The following is a 21,100-nucleotide window of genomic DNA, read 5'->3' as shown; positions in this document are numbered from 1 at the left end:
AATCCAGCCCTTAATTTCTCAAATCAGTTTCTGAGGAATGTTTGAATTTCAGATATATTGGGTGGGATTCTCCGACCCCGCACCGGGTCGGAGAATCGCCGGGGGGGGCGGCGTGAATCCCGCCCCTGCTGGCTGCCGAATTCTCCGGCGCCGGGGATTTGGCAGGAGCGGGAATCGCGCCGCGCCGGTCGGGGGCCGTTGGCAGCGGCCCCCCCGGCGATTCTCCGGCCTGCGATGGGCCGAATGTCTGCCCGTTTTCGGCCAGTCCCACCGGCGTATGTTACACCAGGAATTTGCCGGTGGGACCTGGCTGCGCGGGCGGTCTCCGGGGTACTCGGGGGAGCGCGGGGGGATCTGGCCATGGGAGGTGCCCCCACGGTGGTCTGGCCCGCGATCGGAGCCCACTGACCCGCGGGTGGGTCTGTGCCGTGGGGGCACTCTATTCTTCTGCACCGACGGCTGTATCAGTCCATTGCTGGTGCAGAGACGAACCAGTCTGAGCATGCGCTGGGATGACTCCAGCACACTCTGATGCTCCTGCGCATGCGCCAACTCATGCCAGCTGGCGGAGGCCCTTTGGCGCCAGTTGGCGTGGCGCCAAGCCTCTTCCCCACCTGCCGGCACGGCGCAAACCACTCCGGGGCCAGCCTAGCCCCTGAAGGTGCGGAGGATTCCACACCTTTGGGGCGGCCCGACGCCGGAGTGGTTCACGCCACTCCTTGGCGCTGGGACCCCCCGCCTTGCTGGGTAGGGGAGAATCCCGCCTTGTCTTGCATGTATTTGGTGCAGCGGTAAAATCCTGGATTTGTGTGTGTGACTGCTGCAATCCTGCTTTCAAAAATCCTGGTTTGAAAGGCAGCCAGGCTATTTGGAGCCAGAGGTGCAATGAAAGCATCGCATAAGTTGGGCTAAAGGAATTTTGTTTATATAAAAAGGGTCCCTGGGGAATTGATAATTAGAGGCATTATGTTTAGCTTAGTAAGATGATGTAGTTAATGAGAGAAGCCAGGGGCTGAAGCAGTCAGGTGTTGAGCTTTCTGTTTTCAAATTCAGTTTTAGATTGGGATGTGGCCAGACAAGGAAACAGTGAGTTTTGATCTGTCTGTGAACAGGAGCAGGTTCTCTCGAAACATTGAGCTAAAGATTTGTTTGTGAACAGGACAGGAGGAATTTCTCAAAGACTGGCAGGTTAAACAGTAATTCGAGACAGGCAGGAATGTGCAAGCTAGTTCCTGAAAGATATATCTCTCTCTCAAAGCAAGACATCTAAATTTAGCAAGTATTCCTGGGTTTGCTAACTGTTTTAAAAGTGGATTTTGACCTAAGATGGGTGTTGTTTGTGTGGAGATAAAGATAGCAGTTAGGAATTACTGTTTCATTGTCTTGTTAAGCATTGTTCAACTAGTAATTATAAGCTATTGTCTTTATGATGTTAAAGTTAGTAATATTGTGCTAATAATAAAGTTGGTTGCAATACACCATAACCCTATTTATGTGTGGAGTCACTCCTGGAGTAAAATATCCTTTCCTCACAATCTTACAAATTAAATTAAATATTAAGGTTCCCGACTGGTATCGCAGCAAATGTGGGGGTCTGGTCCGGGATCGTAATATGTTCGATACGAAATGAGAGCAGACATAAGTCACTTGGGTCTTTAAGCCTTCCTCCATTCAATACAATCATAGATGATCTCTTGCCTCAACGCCATGTTCCTATCCCTGATTTCCAATTAGTGCTCAAAAGCTTATTGACCCATTGATTGAGCATCTACAGTTCCTTAGACTTTAAGGTTCCAATGATTCATAACCCTGGTCCTGATCCTAAATGCTCGACCCCCTTATTCTGAGACCATGACTCTGTGTTGAGATCCCTTGGGCTGGGTTATTACTTTCTACCATTGTTCAAATTCTGGCACAAATTCAGTATCGAGTGTTAAAAAAAGATCTTGACCCAAATTAGCATTCGGGTATCGTGTCACTCTTGCGGAGTACATAGGAATGCTACAAAGAAATCTTGTCATTGATTTTCGAAGTTAGTGAAACATGGTGAAGAAAGTTCAAGAAATGGATGCACTGAGATTAATTAGCTCACACTTTAGCTCAAAAATAGAACATTTTTGATATTTAACAATGAATCACAAGCCGGACGGACTATTTCATTTAAAAGAGCTATTTTCTTATCCAGTCACCCCCAGTGAATTGATGCTAATATAGACCAGACTCGATTGCATATTGAACATCACGTTGTAGCACATTATATTGGAACTGGCATCTACAAAAAAAATTAATCTAATGCTACTAATTAATTACAGGTCTACTAAAGGAAATCTTTGCAATGTGATAACAAAAGAGTTCTAAATTCTTCATGGAAAGTTAATAAAACAGGTATTTATATCTCAAGCTCTAAGCTCAATAGATGGTAAGGAAATTAAACCTCTCAGGCCCTGTTTAATTTTAATTTGAAATGAGAGTGCATTAGGCACTCCAATTTAAATAGTCTGTCAACCTAGCATCTGTCCCTCTTCTTTTTTAATAATGGTTTTCATGTTTGAGTAATTATTTAAGCAGTCCAGTTCCTAAGCTATTTAAACCATTTATGCAAATAGGAGCGGAGAACTTGAATATTACTGAAAAGAGAGACATGGGCCAGGATTTTCCAGTCCAATCAGTGGCTTGAATTGCTCTGGGTGGGACTTGAAAATTTGGAGAGCAACCAAAAGTCCATTGATCGTGGGAGAGAATTTAAATGTCACCCACGTCGCCGAAGTTATTTGACTTGCATTCATCAGGGCAAACGCAAAGATGGCAAATTTCAAACGATCACAACAATTTATGCTACAGGAGATTAGCTTGGCAAGTTGACTGATTGGCTGAGCTGCGAAGCTGGAGAAAGCAATGGGGAACAACAGGCTCCCCATGCTTCCAGGTAATTCAAATCAGGCAGAAGACTTGACCGTATTCCTTTTGTTTACAGATGATGGGCCCCAGTGTCTGAAGGTATATTACTTCTAGCAAGCATTAATGAGGCACATTATGAACTCAACTAATTGGTTGACAGTGTAGCAATTAGTGCACTCAGGATTGTTCAATAAGTGCTACCTAATTGTCAGAATCACAGCTAACAGTAGGCATTTTGCTTCATATTTTGGAGGTGTGGGCTGGTTGGATATAGTCTGTTCTCTAACTATGACGGGCAGCTGGTTGATCGAATCAAGCAAACTATTCCGCTGACAGTTCGTAATTAATTTCAAGACGGATAGAATTGAAATGCAGGTAAGTTGTTAACCTTATACAAAATGTTGGTTCGATCATATTTGCAGTGCTGCAAATACTTCTGTTTTCATAGGCAGTGGCATAATGGTATTGTAGCTGGACTAGTAATCTAGAGACCCAGACTCATGCCCTGAGGACTCGGATTTGAATCAGGTGGTGAACTTTGAATGGACCATAGATACCAGCGTGGAATGTTGGGATGATGGTAGATTTTTGTGCTGTTGATACTAAGTAAGCTTTTGGACACCTGTCCTAATATCTCTTTATATGGTCAAGGGTCCCTGCTGCAGAGCATCTTGAGAAAGGTTACAACATCAGGCGTGTGACATAAATGCCAGCTTTTGGCTGGTGTTATTGCAACACCAAGAATAGGTCAAGAATTTCTCCACATTAAGCACCTCCTCGTTATGGTCATTGGAATATCAGAACAGGGCCAGATGTGCAACTCACGCCCACAATTCTCTGCGGCAGACATTTACGTTCCCCTCAGAGATCAGGGTCACTTTGCGATGAGGCTAGCCTGGATTCTGGTGTAGGATTTGGATTACCGAACAGCAACAGCAGCTTCTATTGATACAGTCACTTTGACCTTGTAAGACCAGCCTCGCCCGCAGGAAATGGCGGGGCGGCAGAAACACAGAGAGAGGATTCCAACCCGAATGGCGTCTGCTCCTGCCCTCTGCTGAATAACATGGGTTGGAAAAGCCTGGGCAATTGAGTGGTGCATGTTGTTATTGTATTTTCACCCCGCCCCCCTCTTTCACAGCTGACAGACATGCCTCATGAAGAAGTTCATCACAGCCCAACATGGTCGTACAGTTGGACAGATAAGCTGCAGGTTTGCTGCCACATCTATGACATATGCACATAATAAGAAGTCTTACAACACCAGGTTAAAGTCCAACAGGTTTGTTTCGAATCACTAGCTTTCGGAGCACTGCATAGGAGCTCTCAATAAATTTACATTCAAGAGTTAAAGCATCGATGGGGGTGTTAAATTATCATCTGCACCACATGGCCACTAATCCGATGGAGCAGACTCCACCCTCCTTCCCAGGTGTCTGGAGTGGGACTTGAACCAACAACCTGCTAACCTGGGGGCAAAAAGTTCTAGAAAGACCAAAATTACAAAATAAAATACAGTAGGAATTTCAGAAAGTGGAAAGGTCATTTAGCCCCGGAAGCCCACTCTTTTAAAATGGATCAATTCGAGCTAAGTTCCGAGCACACACTCACACATTCTGTAAAATTCCTGTTATTTGCAGGAAACTATTCAATTAATTTGTCCATCCACTTACACAAAGCACTTTAATTCCCCTCGCTGATAGCTCACTCCAATTCTGTATATGAAAACATTCCTCCCAATTGTTCCGCTGTTAAGAACACCGCCGATGATAAATACGAGGATATCCCAAAACCCAGACGGGTAACTTGGGCAACCAGTCCTTCGCGGTTTATATTTACAATTTGGTCTGTGAACTAGGGAAGGATGGTCAGTCATTGGGTGAACAATTAATAAAGAATATTTGTTAACGTAAAAGGAAAATAAATACGACAAGAAGGACGATAATACACGGCAATACCTAAGCGTACTGATGGCTATACATGCTCAGTATTACAGGAAATTACTCTTGGTTCCTACATTCACTGAGCTCTGAGACTCCCCTTTGTTCCCAAACAACATCCAATATTGTATAACTCTACGAGCTAAATCCAGCAAATAATTACCACACACGGGTGATGTGATCATGTTTGGGAAAACTGCCTTCAGTTTCAGCGAATGCGAAATCTGCTCGGTTCAAGTTTTGACCTTAACCTGTTGGGCAATAACTTGTTTTCGGGAGGCTGCTTCTGCAGCTGGGTGCGACTGATGACAACTGCTTTTGTATCTGTCTTTTTTTCCCCCCTTGTCATTGTTCTGTGCATGCAGCATTCCTTCCCTTTGGTGCTATCCACCCTGTGGAGTCGGCTTTGGGCATATACCTGTCAATTTCCTTATCTCTCCACTTTGAAGTTACCTTTTCCAAACCTCTATTGTTTTCCTCTAGACATCCAAGTAAACTTGCTTTTCTCACTGATACTCCAGTTCACATCTCAACATCACTTCAGACATCTCCCTCTTTTATGTTCTTTTATCCCCAGGGGCAGCACGGTAGCACAGTGGGGGCGGCACGGTAGCACAGTGGTTAGCATTGTCGTTTCACAACTCCATGGTCCCAGGTTCGATTCCCGGCTTGTGTCATTGTCTGTGCGGAGTCTGCACATTCTCCCTGTGTCTGCGTGGGTTTCCTCCGGGAGCTCAGGTTTCCTCCCACAGTCCAAAGACGTGCAGCTTAGGTGGATTGGCCTTGCCACATTGCCCTTTGTGTCCAAAGGGGTTGGGTAGCGTTGCTGGGTTACGGGTATGGGGCGGAGTTGTGGGCTTAAATGGGGTGCTCTTTTTAAGGGTCCATGCAGGCTTGATGAGCTAAGTGGTCTCCTTCTGCACTGTAAATTCCATGTCTATGTCTATCCCAATTTCATTTCTTTAAATCTTAATTTTTCCAATTCTTGACACCTCTTATTCCTCACATTCCAATTATTAATTTGTTTCTCTCAACATTTGAATCCTGCACCTCAGTGACAAGTTTACCTGAATATGTTTGCCAATTTTGTTCACAACTGTACAGTGCATTCGGCCCATCATGTCTGTGCCAACCCTTTGCCAGAGCTGTCCAAATGAACCCACTCCCCCACATGCTGTTCCCCGATAACGATGCAAATTTAACCAATTTCCTGTAAGCGTCATTCAGGTCACCTGTATATCTTGTCTTTTTTATCAGGTAAACTTTCCCAACTTCCATGGCTGTTCCTCATTGCAAATTCAGCACTTCTTGACTGTGGCCACGTCTGTTGGGAAAAAAAAACTTGAGAGCAAGTTTCGCCAGATACCAAAATCCCAGGTGAGGTGACACAAGGAGCAGGAGCTCAATAGGTTCATTCGCTGACTTTAACATGGGACAGGCACAAATGTTTACCTCGTCGTGGGCTTGGGAAAAAGAACAAGTTCCTAACTGGACTCAGGTGTGACCACATAAACTGCAATTTACGCATTAGGATGGTCTCTGTTGAGTTGAATAATATAAGTGCTTGAAAACTGTGGTATTATCAGGTATTGCAGTACCCGAGAGGCTGAAGACCATTGGTTAAAACTAGGAGTTTACCATTGGCTGTTTGTATGTAGCTCCGCCCTGACAGGCGGGGTATAAGAACCGGTGCCGTCCCAGCAGCCCTCATTCTGTACCGAAGCTGCTGGGGAACAGTTCTAGTCTATTAAAGCCTTCAGTTATGTTACTACCTCGTCTTTAATTGTAATTGACCGTGCATCAATTTAATAGACTAGACTTAAGCTGAAAGGATGGATCTCCGAATCAAGCCAGAGTGTCTACAACTCAGCCCCCACGCGGAGAACTCGGCGGCGATCTTTAAGCACTGGCTGGCATGTTTTAAAAGCTACCTCAAGACGGCCGGAGGCACCCCCTCAGGAGAACAGAAACTGCATCTCCTGCACTCAAGGGTAAGCCCTGGGATCTACACCCTCATCGAGGAGGCGGAGGACTTTGCTGCGATCAAACTGTTTAAAGGACATTATATCCGCCCTGTCAATCAGGTCTACGCATGTCACCTGCTTGCAACTAGACGGCAAAGCCTCGGGGAATCGTTGGAGGAGTTCTACCGTGCACTACTGGTGCTAGGCAGAAACTGTGGCTGCCCGCAAGTTTCGGGGAGCGAGCACATGGAAGTCCTAATCCGGGATGCCTTCATAGCAGGTATGAGCTCCTCAGAGATCCGCCAAAGACTCTTAGAAAAGGACACCCTGGGCTTAGAGAGGCACGGACCCTGGCAGGGTCCATGGACGTTGCCTCCAGAAACACGGAATCCTACGCGCCCGACCGCGTGGTGGCCCCCTGGGCAGCGTGGCATCCCGCAGCGGCAGCCCCACAGACTCTCCCCGTGACCCCGCAGGCCTGTGCTGTAAGACGGCCCGCTAACTCCGTCGGGCCCCGCTGTTTCTTCTACAGGCAGGCGAAGCACCCCCGCCAGCGCTGCCCGGCCCGCAAGGCTGCGGCAAGAAGGGCCATTTTGTGGGGGTCTGCCAGGCACGAGCCATGGCCGCGGTCTCCAGTGACACCGGACCGCCGTGGCAACCTTCTCTTCGTGCCCCAGGCAGCCAGCACTCACCGACATCCCCCTTTCCTAGGGCCACGTGCGACCCACGGGCGTGGCCATCTTGCCCCTCGGACACCACGCTGGACGGATGGGCGCCGCCATTTTGTCCATCCCCGCCGCCATTTTGTCCATCCCCGACCACCATGTGCAACCCATGGGAGACGCCATCTCGGATGGGGCCCCAGGACCCCAGCACGGCCGACTACACGCTGCCCGATGAAAACCCGCAGCTACTTCACCTGGTGCCTCGGTGACTCTGGACCAAAATCGACCTCAGACACTCGCAACAGCAACGACGATGGTCTTCATCAACGACCACGAGACGTCCTGCCTGATCGACTCTGGGAGCACGGAAAGCTTTATACACCCTGACACGGTAAGGTGCTGTTCACTTGTTACCCACCCTGTAAACCAAAGGATCTCCCTGGCCTCCGGGTCACACTCGGTGGAGATAAAGGGGTTCTGCCTAGCAAACCTCACTGTCCAAGGCAGGAAATTCAACAATTTCCGCCTTTATGTCCTGCCGCACCTCTGTGCGGCTACACTCCTGGGCTTGGACTTCCAATGTAACTTGCAAAGCCTGACATTCAAATTCGGTGGCCCTATACCCCCCCTTACTGTCTGCAGCCTCGCGACCCTTAAGGTCGACCCGCCTTCCCTGTTTGCGAACCTCACCCCAGATTGCAAACCCGTCGCCACCAGGAGCAGACGGTACAGTGCCCAGGATCGGATCTTTATTAGGTCAGAGGTCCAACGGCTACTGAGGGAAGGGATCATTGAAGCTAGCAACAGTCCCTGGAGAGCTCAAGTAGTGGTGGTAAAGACCGGGGAGAATCATAGGATGGTCATTGACTAGAGTCAGACCATCAACAGGTTTACGCAGCTGAATGCGTATCCTCTCCCCCGCATATCCGACCTGGTAAACAAGATCGCGCAATATAAGGTCTTCTCCACGGTGGATCTCAAGTCCGCCTACCATCAGCTACCCCTCCGTACTAGTGACCGCAAATACACTGCCTTCGAAGCAGATGGGCGGCTCTATCATTTTCTAAGGGTTCCCTTTGGTGTCACTAATGGGGTCTTGGTCTTCCAACGCAAGATGGACCGAATGGTTGACCGGTACGGCTTACGCGTAACATTTCCGTATCTTGATAACGTCACCATCTGCGGCCATGACCAGCAGGACCACGACACCAACCTCCGAAAATTTCTCCAGACCGCAAAAATCCTTAACTTAACGTATAATAAGGATAAATGCGTATTTAGCACCGACCGTCTAGCCATTCTAGGCTACGTAGTGCAAAATGGAGTTATAAGCCCCGACGCTGAATGCATGCGCCCCCTCATGGAGTTCCCCCTCCCTCACTGCCCCAAGGCTCTGAAGCGCTGCCTCGGGTTTTTCAGTTATTACACGCAGTGGGTCCTTAACTACGCAGACAAAGCCCGACCCCTAATCCAGTCCACAACCTTCCACCTGTCGATGGAGGCCCGCCAGGCCTTCAAAGCAGACATTGCATAGGCCACGATGCGCGCCATCGACGAGTCCCTCCCCTTCCAGGTTGAGAGCGATGCGTCCGACATAGCTCTGGCCGCAACCCTCAACCAAGCGGGCAGACCCGTGGGCTTCTTCTCCCATACCCTCCATGCTTCCGAAATTCGCCATTCCTCAGTCGAAAAAGAGGCACAAGCCATAGTAGAAGCTGTGCGACATTGGAGGCATTACCTGGCCGGCAGGAGATTCACTCTCCTCACTGACCAACTGTCGGTGGCGTTCATGTTCGATAATGCACAGCGGGGCAAGATAAAAAACGACAAGATCTTGCGGTGGAGGGTAGAACTCTCCACCTACAACTACGAGATCTTGTATCGTCCCGGGAAGCTAAACGAGCCTCCTGATACCCTGTCCCGCGGCACATGTGTACCGCAAAAGTGGACCGCCTCCGAGCCCTCCATGAGGACCTCTGCGACCCGGGGGTCACTCGTTTTTTCCACTTCATTAAGACCCGCAACCTGCCCTACTCCATCGAGGAGGTCAGGACAGCCACCAGGGACTGCCAAATCTGTGCGGAGTGCAAACCGCACGTCTACCGGCCAGAGAGGATGCACCTAATAAAGGCGCCCCGTCCCTTTGAACGCCTCAGCATGGGCTTCAAAGGCCCCGTCCCCTCCACCGACCGCAACACGTACTTCCTGAACGTGATTGACGAGTACTCCCGGTTCCCATTCGCCATCCCCTGCCCAGACATGACCGCAACCACCGTCATCAAGGCCCTCCAGGGTATCTTTACACCGTTCAGTTTCCCCGCGTACATACACAGTGATAGGGGGTCCTCCTTTATGAGCGACGAACTGCGTCAATTCCTGCTCAACAGGGGCATTGCCTCAAGGAGGACGACCAGTTACAACCCCCGGGGAAACGGGCAGGTAGAGAGGGAGAACGGAACGGTCTGGGAGACCGGCCTGCTGGCCCTATGGTCCAGGAATCTCCCAGTCTCCCGCTGGCAAGAAGTCCTCCCGGAGACCCTCCACGCCATCCGGTCACTGCTCTGTACAACTACCAACCAGACACCTCATGAACGTCTCCTTGTCTTCCCCAGGAAGACCTCGCTCCCAACCTGGCTAGCAACACCCGGACCCATCCTGCTCTGGAAACACGTGAGGGCGCACAAGTCGGACCTGATGGTCGAGAGGGTCCACCTGCTGCACGCTAACCCACTGTACGCCTACGTGGCATTCCCTGACGGCCGGCAAGATACGGTCTTCCTTTGGGACCTGGCGCCCGCTGGATTCCCACGCGCACCCGAACCACTACCCCCACTCCACAGCACCTCACAGGAGGGTCAGTCCTCCTGCCACTCCTGTCGAGGCCCCACCACCTACCGATGCCCCCTACAGGCGCCTCCCCCCCCCTGTTGTCAACCGTTTGCCCCACCAGCGCCATCTAGGGGTGACGAAGGTGCCATGGAGGCCGAAGCCACGCTCACGGAGTCGCAGGCGCCCGGACCCCCGCCAGAATCACCACCGAAGCTCAGATGATCCAGGAGGATGACCAGGCCACCCGACTGACTGATTGCTTCCGTATAACCGAACTGTAACTGTAAATAAACACTGACTGTATATATCTTCCACGCTTGTAAATATTCTCGACAACCCTGTAAGGAGGTATCACGGTTCCTCCATATCTGCTCATACCATGTTAAATGCAATTGTAACCACTGGCCACCACCCCCGCCGGACTCTTTTTTAACAGGGGGTGAATGTGGTATTATCAGGTATTGCAGTACCCGAGAGGCTGAAGACCATTGGTTAAACCTAGGAGTTTACCATTGGCTGTTTGTATGTAGCTCCGCCCTGACAGGCGGGGTATAAGAACCGGTGCCGTCCCAGCAGCCCTCATTCTGTACCGAAGCTGCTGGGGAACAGTTCTAGTCTATTAAAGCCTTCAGTTATGTTACTACCCCGTCTTTAATTGTAATTGATCGTGCATCAAAAACCAATGACAAACATATTAAGCGGTGCAAGTGAGAAATGGAATGTGTCCTTCAAGGTGACCTTCATGGTTTTGAAGCATTGTGATGATTTCATTGATCTCTCTTTGAATATGAAAAAAACCTAGTTCTAAAATAACTAACAGTACAGGGACATGGGGCGTCATTCTCCGACCCCCCGCCGGGTCGGAGAATGGCCGTTGCCCGCCGTGAATCCCGCCCCCGCCCCCGCAGAAGTCTCCGGTTCCGGAGATTGGACGGGGGCGGGAATCGGGCCGCGCCGGTTGGCGGGACCCCCCGCTGGATTCTCCGGCCCGGATGGGCCGAAGTCCCGCCCAGAAATTGCCTGTCCCGCCGGCGTAAATCAAACCTGGTATTTACCGGCGGGACCAGGCGGCATGGGCGGGCTCCGGGGTCCTGGGGGGGGGGGCGCGGGGCGATCTGACCCCGGGGCCCACCGATCCGCGGGCGGGCCTGTGCCGTGGGGGCACTCTTTCCCTTCCGCCTCCGCCACGGCCTCCACCATGGCGGAGGCGGAAGAGACTCTCCCCACTGCGCATGTGCAGGAAACTGACAGCGGCTGCTGACGCTCCTGCGCATGCGCCGCATTTCTGCGCCAGCTGGCGGGGCAACAAACGCCATTTCCGCCAGCTGGCGGGGCGGAAATCCCTCCGGCGTCGGCCTAGCCCCTCAATGTTGGGGCTAGGCCGCCAAAGATGCGGAGCATTCCGCACCTTTGGGCCGGCGCGATGCCCGTCTGATTGGCGCCGTCTTTGGCGCCAGTCGGCGGACATCCCGCCGTTGGGGGAGAATTTCGCCCATGGTCTGAAGAAATATATTATGTATTGTCACAGATTTATCAGGTCTAAATGAACAGGTTGTATAACAAATAAAGGAACTTATGAATGAATATAAAAAACAGTGAGGGGAATAAAACTAGTCTAGGGCTATGTCAATTCCAAAGGAACATGAAAGAAACAAGGATTAATATGATCATATCTGGGTCTTAATTAAAATGAATTACTTACAATAAATTTGTTTCTGTTCATCCCATTTGAAAATCCAGAATATCCTTGAAAAATAATAATGAATTTACTGGTGCTGTCTGTTACTCTTGTGTAAATAATCCTTCATTTTTTACTCGCTCACTGGATGTGGGCCTTATGGCTAGGCCAGCATTTTTTGTCCATCCCTAATTGCACCTGAAAAGGTGGTGGTGAGATGCCTTCTCTAACCGCTGCAGTCCATGAGGTGTAGGTACACCCCCCCCCCCCCCATGCTGTTGGGGAGTTAGTTCCAGGATGTTGCCCCAGTGACATTGAAGGAATGGTGATATATTTCCAAGTCAGGAGGGGAATCTCCCATGCATCCATTGCCCTTGTCCTTCTAGATGGTAATGGTCATAGGTTTTGAGGGTGCTGCCTGAGGAGCCTTGGTGTGCACCTTGTAGATGGTACACACGGCTACCACTATTCTTCAGTGGTAGAGGGAGTGAATGTTGTGGAAAAGAGAACAATCAAGTGGGCTGTTATTTCCTGGATGGTGTTGAGCTTCTTGAGTGTTGTTGGAGCTGCACTCATCCAGGCAAGTGGAGAGTAGTCCATTACACTCCTGACTTAGTAAGTTCGGGGATGGCACCAAGGTTGGTGGAGTGGCAGTTAGTGTTGAGGATTGTCAGAGGACACAGTAAGACATGGATAGGGTGGAGACTTGGGCAGAGAAATGACAAATGGAGTGGAAATTATAATAAAGACAAATTCCTCGAGGTTTGATATAAGGAAATTTATTTGCACAAATATATTTGCGGAGAGAGAGTGTTCCGGCTGCATAGCCAATGCACTGCACTCTGAGATTCAATTGAAGGAAGCATATCTTTATAGTCTGAAATAACAGCTCGAAGTAAACAGGCATGTTTATATTAAATAGACCTTGGAAAGTACCTAAGATGAAATACGTAGTACGTATGTTCTTTCCCTTGGTTAAAAACAACTCGAGTATACATTTTGTTATCTTTCGGAGGACAATGTGTTATCATAATAAGGCTGAGACCAAAATATTAAGCAGTATTTCATTTATGTTACCTGAACTACTTATTTTCGTTCAAAAGCAGTGTTATACTATGTAGTCAAGCATTTCCCAGCATGCTTCTAAGTTGGCAACTCATTAAGTTCCCTTCCACAGAGTTTAATTCAGACAAATGTGAGGTAATGCATTTTGGTAGGTCTAACATAGAGGAGAAATATACCGTAAATGGAAAAACTCTGAGGAGTATAGAATGTCAGAGAGGTCTGGGCGTGCAGGTCCACAGATCTTTGAAAGTGGCAAAACAAGTGGACGAGGTAGTCAAGAAAGCATATGGAATGCTTGCCCTTCATCGAGTATAAAAACTGGCAAGTCATGCTACAGTTGTATCGAACCTTGGTAAGGCCGCACTTGGAATCTTGCGCACAATACCAGAAGGATGTGGAGGCTTTGAAAAGGGTGTAGAGGAGGTTTACCAGGATGTCGGCTGCTCTGGAAGGTGTTAGCCAAACAAGGGCACAACATTTGCTACCCTCCAATCTTCAGGCACTTCTCCTGTGGCTGTTGATGATTCAAGTGTCTCAGCGAGGGACCAGCAATTTCCTGCCTAGCCTCCCACAACGTCCTGGGATACATGTCACCAGGTCCCAGGGATGTATCTGCCTTGATGCACTTCAATATCTCCAGCACCTTTCAGGGGCTAACTGCAATACTTCCATTGGGCTCTCTGCAACCATGGATACAGTGACAACCTTCACTCCCGCTCAATCATTCCCCAGAACTGAATCTATTCCTCCCACTGGGAATTCCTTAACCACTCCAACCACCACTCTGCCTGGCACGAAATGACACTCCAACTGCATTTTATACAATGGAACTGGATACAACTTCCACCCATCCCATTCACAAATACCTCACCTTTGACTGAGCTCTCTGGAGGAAAGACCAAATCCTTCTCCAGCACAATGGTTTGAGTAGCCCCTGCGTCTCTTAAAATCGCTGTGGGTTTGGCTGCCGCTGTTGAGGAAAATGGGCTGACTTTCCTCTTCGACACAAAACCGGTATATCTTTCATCCACCTCATTCTCTACACCTGCTCCCACAGCAGTGTACACCTTGTGTCTCCTAAGTGTAGTTAATGATACCGTCTGCACCTGAGCATTTTACATCTTAGCTCCTTTCTCAGAACCCTCCTTCCAAATCCCCACAACTCCCATGCGCCTTTCCAACAGGATAAACAAACATATCCCACCTAATTACAATGGTGGCATCTAGATTTCCAAGTCTCACTTCCTTTCTGGCCGGAAGCAGAGACCTCGGAGCCTTCCCAGCTATCCGTTCCTTATTATAGCTACGTGGCTTCACTTTCACTTTCCCACTTCCTATTCTTCTCAAAATTATGGGGGCGAGGGAACAAAAGTTTACATTTATGGGTTAGCTCATAGTCATCAGCCATAACTGCTGCTTGCCTAGCAGTTTGTACCCTCTGGTCTTCAACATGGGTTCTTATTATCGAAGGTAAGGAATTATTAAACTCCTATAAGAGAATGACCTCTCTCAGAGCCTCATAGGTAGTGGCAACACCCAGTGCTCGTACCCATCTGTTGAAATCGCTTTGTTTAACCCTCTCGAATTCCGCATACGCCTGTCCCAGCAGTCTCATTAAATGCCTGAATTTTTGTCTCTATGCTTTGGGAACCAATTCATATGCATCCAGAAGAGCCTTTTTCACCGACTCATAATCCCTGGAGCCCTCTCCTGCTCTGTTAAGGAGGCATAAACTTCCTGTGCCCTCCCTCTCAACTTACTCGTCAGGAGTAATGTCCACTTCTCTTTTGGCCACCCCATTTGGGTTGCTATTTTCTCAAAAGCCCGAAAGAATTTTTCCACGACTTTCTCTTCAAATTTTGGGAAAGCCTGTATAAACTTAACCATATCACCACTAAGTTCTGTTTTAGGACTAGGCTCCCCTTCGCGTTCCGGAAGCTTCCCATCCCTTTCCAGTACCTGAAGCTGGAATTCAATTTCTAATTCCAGCTTCCTCAGTTTCATCTTCCTTTCTTTTTCCTTTTGCTCTCCCTCCCTTTCTATTTCTTTTTCTTTTCTCTCAGTCGCTCTTTGCTCTCTCTTCATTTCTATCTCCATTTCTATTTCTCTCTGTTTTTGCTGCTTTTCTAACTGTTTCATCTGTCACTGGATCTTAGCCAATTCTACTGACTGTGGATCCGGCCTCAGCTGCATTCCCTCTTTTTCCTTCAAATTTAAATGTTGAGCAATCAAGTCAATTACCTCCACCTTCTTAGCTCTAACTGGTACAACCAGTTTCAATTCCCTTGCCAACTCGATGAGCAGGTCTTTGCGAAGCTCCTCCAGAAATACCTGAGGTACGTCATCTACATGGAGAAATTTCTTAGTAGCTTCCATAGCCATCTTGTTATATTACTACAAACCTGGTGCCTCTTTTTAATTTACTCTGTACCACCAAATTCGCCGTTGAATGCTTCCAATCCCTCACGAGCCCCCAATTTATGTTCCAACACCCTGGGCAAGTAGCCGGGTAATTCCTTCCCCACAGACACCGGAGTCCCAGCTCTTCAAATGTTGAAAAATATCTGCCTGGCCATGTCTGTGAGTTGAAATAAAGCATGTTCTAGCTCTTTTAATAGCTGTTTGTTGACATAACCCGAAGTGATATCATAATAGCATTACTACTTCTTGACTGTTTTCCACAACCGATCATCATAGTGGCTAGGGGTGGCGGGGTGGTTGCTATAAGTTCACAGTTTGATTGACAGTTTAAAGAGGTTTTTAAAGGTTGTACATGATGTGGGCTTATGGATACAAATGTTTGCTTCAGGAAATTAGCTTACTCTGCATGACCACATGCAAAAATCTAGGTCTTTCTATCTGTCCACTTTCATTTATTATAATAAAGGGCGGGAATCTCTGTCCGTCAAGGCAGCCAGATTCTCCGGTCCCACTGCCGTGAATGGGAGATTTGGCCAATCGGCAAATTCTTCATCTTCGCCAGCAACGATAGCAGGGCGGACACGCAATGAAGAATTCTGGTGGAAATTTTAACCTGCTTCTAATATCTTCTCACTTCTGCATCAAAGCAAAATGCGGGTTTCGAAGCACGATTGTTTGATGGTTTGGGCACTATTTCATGACCCTTGGGACCTCTTGCTAAATATTCCATGGCTGTGAAAGTGTGATCTTCTTCACAGATCCTTGGCTTTTGTTTATCTATGCAAGAGCAGACAAAAGCTTTCAACAGCTTTCACTTTTAGAATTTGCCTGAGACCTATAGTTAATCACATCACCATGTGATTGTCAGAATTCAACTTTGTATTAACAAGGTTCTTGGCCATGACAATACCGCAGACATTTTGGCTACACCCCACATAAGGTGACAGCATTGGGTATTGGCCATTACAATAGAAGTACCCATAAGCATCACTTAACTACTTAAGATTGCCTAGGTGTCCCCGTCCCTCTTGCGATATTAACTGCTCAAAAGTTAAACCATCAAGATAGCCACAATGTCAAGTCTGGGGATTGGCTGAGGATAAACTCACTTCAAGATACATTCTGGGTGTCAGGTAATATAACTCAGAAATAAAATGTCCACAATATATCAAGGAATAGCCCTCCAAGGTCAGAACTCGAAAGATGGGCAGAGGGAAAACATCAACGGAAACTTTGTGTCTGCAAGAAACTAGGTTATTTAAGTATAATGCGGAATTGTAATAGTGATTGGTGTCTGAGTAACATACTTATATTTGGACAACGCATTTGATCCTGATACACCAGGAATAATTTAGCTTCTTTCGAAAGATCTCCTAACATTTACAAATGTCCCTTTAGATCATGGCCAATCCACCTCTCCTGCAAATCTTTGGACTGAGGGAGGAAACCCGAGCACCCGGAGGAAACCCACGTAGACACGGGGGAAAAAGTGCAAACTCCGCACAGACAGTGAGCCGAGGCCGGAATTGAACCCGGGTCCCTGGAGCTGCGAGGCAGCAGTGCTAACCATTGTCCCGCCGTGTTGCTTTCTCAAATCACAAACACAAATTTAATTTAAAGTAAAACAATTTTGTTAAAAATATACAGCTTCTCGAGGGAGGGACAAAAGGGTGTCTCCCTTCCCCTGGATCTCCTCCACTAGGACATCTCTGTGCTGCATCCGTGAAGCTGTGTGCCCCCCACTCTCAATCCCTGACACATCCTGCAACCTGCCGCTGTGCCTGTGGAGCCTACATAACGTGCTCTGGGAAAATAGTGTCTAACCAGGACTTTCAGTTGCTGCTTTCATGAATAACCTCAGCCGGTACGGGAACTGAACCCATGCTGCTTGAATTATATCCACTCATGTATATAATGAGATGCAGACAGGCAGTGATTGACACATAGGATGACCAGTAAGCATACAACACAGCACAGCCAATCACCAGACAGGACACTACCACGATAAAGCCAGAGGGCACTAGGTTTCCCGCTCTCTCGGGACTCAACTACTGAGACAGTCATAGTCCACGAGCTAGCAAGCACAAACACCATGTGGTAGCTAGTAAGGCTGGTCAGGCTACTACAAGGTCACTAGTCAGATCAGTATAGTGTCGACCCACAGCTGAATATGTACAGCAGTTCATCTAGTTGAATAAAACAGTGTTGGATCTTCTCCTGTGTTAGACGTCTGTTTCTAACTTCCCTGCATCGAGTGCAGTCCACATCGAACCAACCTGCCTAACACACCACTGCTGGTCTTGCTCTACTTCACATAGAACATAGAACATAGAACAATACAGCGCAGTACAGGCCCTTCGGCCCACGATGTTGCACCGAAACAAAAGCCATCTAACCTACACTATGCCATTATCATCCATATGTTTATCCAATAAACTTTAAAATGCCCTCAATGTTGGCGAGTTCACTACTGTAGCAGGTAGGGCATTCCACGGCCTCACTACTCTTTGCGTAAAGAACCTACCTCTGACCTCTGTCCTATATCTATTACCCCTCAGTTTAAAGTTATGTCCCCTCGTGCCAGCCATATCCATCCGCGGGAGAAGGCTCTCACTGTCCACCCTATCCAACCCCCTGATCATTTTGTATGCCTCTATTAAGTCTCCTCTTAACCTTCTTCTCTCCAACGAAAACAACCTCAAGTCCATCAGCCTTTCTTCATAAGATTTTCCCTCCATACCAGGCAACATCCTGGTAAATCTCCTCTGCACCCGCTCCAAAGCCTCCATGCCCTTCCTCTAATGCGGTGACCAGAACTGTACGCAATACTCCAAATGCGGCCGAACCAGAGTTCTGTACAGCTGCAACATGACCTCCCGACTCCGGAACTCAATCCCTCTACCAATAAAGGCCAACACTCCATAGGCCTTCTTCACAACCCTATCAACCTGGGTGGCAACTTTCAGGGATCTATGTACATGGACACCTAGATCCCTCTGCTCATCCACACTTTCAAGAACTTTACCATTAGCCAAATATTCCGCATTCCTGTTATTCCTTCCAAAGTGAATCACCTCACACTTCTCTACATTAAACTCCATTTGCCACCTCTCAGCCCAGCTCTGCAGCTTATCTATATCCCTCTGCAACCTGCTACATCCTTCCACACTATCGACAACACCACCGACTTTAGTATCGTCTGCAAATTGACTCACCCACCCTTCTGCGCCTTCCTCTAGGTCATTGATAAAAATGACAAACAGCAAAGGCCCCAGAACAGATCCTTGTGGTACTCCACTTGTGACTGTACTCCATTCTGAACATATCCCATCAACCACCACCCTCTGTCTTCTTTCAGCTAGCCAATTTCTGATCCACATCTCTAAATCACCCTCAATCCCCAGCCTACGTATTTTTTGCAGTAGCCTACCGTGGGGAACCTTATCAAACGCTTTGCTGAAATCCATATACACCACATCAACTGCTCTACCCTCGTCTACCTGTTCAGTAACCTTCTCAAAGAACTCAATAAGGTTTGTGAGGCATGACCTACCCTTCACAAAGCCATGCTGACTATCCCTGATCATATTATTCCTATCTAGATGATTATAAATCATCTAAATAATCAATCAAAAAAAAAAAATTATAACACCCGTTTCAAATTTGATATCCTCCCTCACCTCTGTGCCCCCCTGCTGCTCGGACTGGATTTCCGGTGCAGCCACCGAAGCCTGACATTGAAGTTCGCCAGACCCTTGACCCCCGCATGATGTGCTGCCTTGCGACACTGAAAGCCGCACCCCCCTCGCTATTCGCGAACCTCACTCCCGACTGTAAGCCCGTCGCCACCAGGAGCCGGCGCTACAGTGCCCAAGATATATGCTTTTATCAAGTCAGAGGTCCAGCGCTTTCTGGGAGACGGGGTCATCGAGGCTAGCAACAGCCCTTGGAGGGTGCAATTGGTGGTAGTCCGGTCCGGGGAGTAGAAACGGATGGTTGTGGATTATAGCCAGACCATAAACCGATTCACGCAGCTTGATGCGTACCCTCGTCCTCGCATCGCGGAAATGGTAAATCGGATCGCCCAATACCGAGTCTTTTCCACGGTCGACCTCAAATCCGCCTACCACCAGCTCCCCATCCGACCAAAAGACCACCCCTATACTGTCTTCGAAGCAGCCGGCCAGCTCTTCCACTCCCTCAGGTTCCCCTTCGGTGTCACAAATGGGGTCTCCGTCTTTCAAAGGGCGATGGACCAAATGGTGGACCAGTACGGTTTGCGGGCTACATACCTGTACTTGGACAATGTCACCATCTGCGGCCATGACCAGCAGGACCATGACGCTAACTTCGAAAAGTTCCTCCTGACCGCCCGAGCCCTTAACCTGACCTCTAATGAGGACAATTTTCCACACCACCCGGCTAGCCATCCTCGGCTATGTCGTGGAAGACGGGGTTCTAGGTCCCGAGCTTGACTGCATGCACCCACTTAAGGAACTCCCTCCGAGCCCCCCCCCCCCGCAGCCTCAAGGCTCTCAAGCGGTGCTTGGGGCTTTTCTCTTATTACGCCCAGTGGGTCCCCAAGTATGCGGACAAAGCCTGCCCACTCATAAAGACCACCATTTTTCCCCTCTCGGCTGAGGCTCAATTGGCCTTCAACCGCATCAAGGCCGACATCATCAAGGCCGCTATGCACGCGGTGGACGAAACCATCCCTTTCCAGGTAGAGAGCGATGCATCAGACATCGCCCTGGCTGCTACCCTCAATCAAGAAGGCAGACCAGTAGCGTTCTTCTCCCGAACCCTCACCGCCTCCGAGGTTCGACACTCTGCAGTCGAAAAGGAGGCACAAGCCATTGTGGAGGCTGTGCGGCACTGGAGACACTACCTCACCGGTAGGAGGTTTACCCTCGTCACCGACCAACGGTCAGTCGCCTATATGTTCGATAACACGCAACGGGGCAAAATAAAAAACGATAAAATTTTGAGGTGGAGGATCGAACTCTCCACCTACACGTACGATATCAAGTATCGTCCAGGGGAGCTCAACGAGCCCCCAGATACCCTGTCCCGCGGCACATGCGCCAACGCGCAGGAGGACCGCCTGCAAGCCATCCACAATGACCTCTGCCACCCGGGGTTTACCCGGCTCGTCCATTTCATCAAGTCCCGCAACCTACCTTACTCAACCAAGGAGGTCAAGGCCATGGTCAGGGCCTGCCAAGTCTGTGCGGAGTGCAAACTGCACTTCTACCGGCCAGACAAGGTTCGGCTCGTGAAGGCCTCGGGTCCCTTTGAGCGACTGAACGTGGACTTCAAGGGGCCCCTCCCGTCCACCAACCGTTATGCCTATTTCCTCACTGTGATCGATGAGTTCTCCCGTTTCCCATTCGCCATTCTCTGCCCCGACATGACCTCAGCCACTGTGATTGAGGCACTGCACAGCATCTTCACCCTGTTCGGTTTCCCCGCTTATATACACAGCGACCGGGGTACATTGTTCATGAGCGATGAACTGCATCAGTATCTGCTCAGCAAAGGCATCGCCTCGAGCAGAACGACCAGTTATAACCCACGGGGAAACGGGCAGGTGGAGAGGGAGAATGCGACAGTTTGGAAGGCTGTCCTTCTGGCCCTGCG

The sequence above is a fragment of the Scyliorhinus torazame genome, chromosome 5 (genome assembly GCF_047496885.1).
Source record: "Scyliorhinus torazame isolate Kashiwa2021f chromosome 5, sScyTor2.1, whole genome shotgun sequence".
NCBI lineage: Eukaryota > Metazoa > Chordata > Chondrichthyes > Carcharhiniformes > Scyliorhinidae > Scyliorhinus > Scyliorhinus torazame.
Note: the sequence above shows the minus strand (reverse complement) of the source record.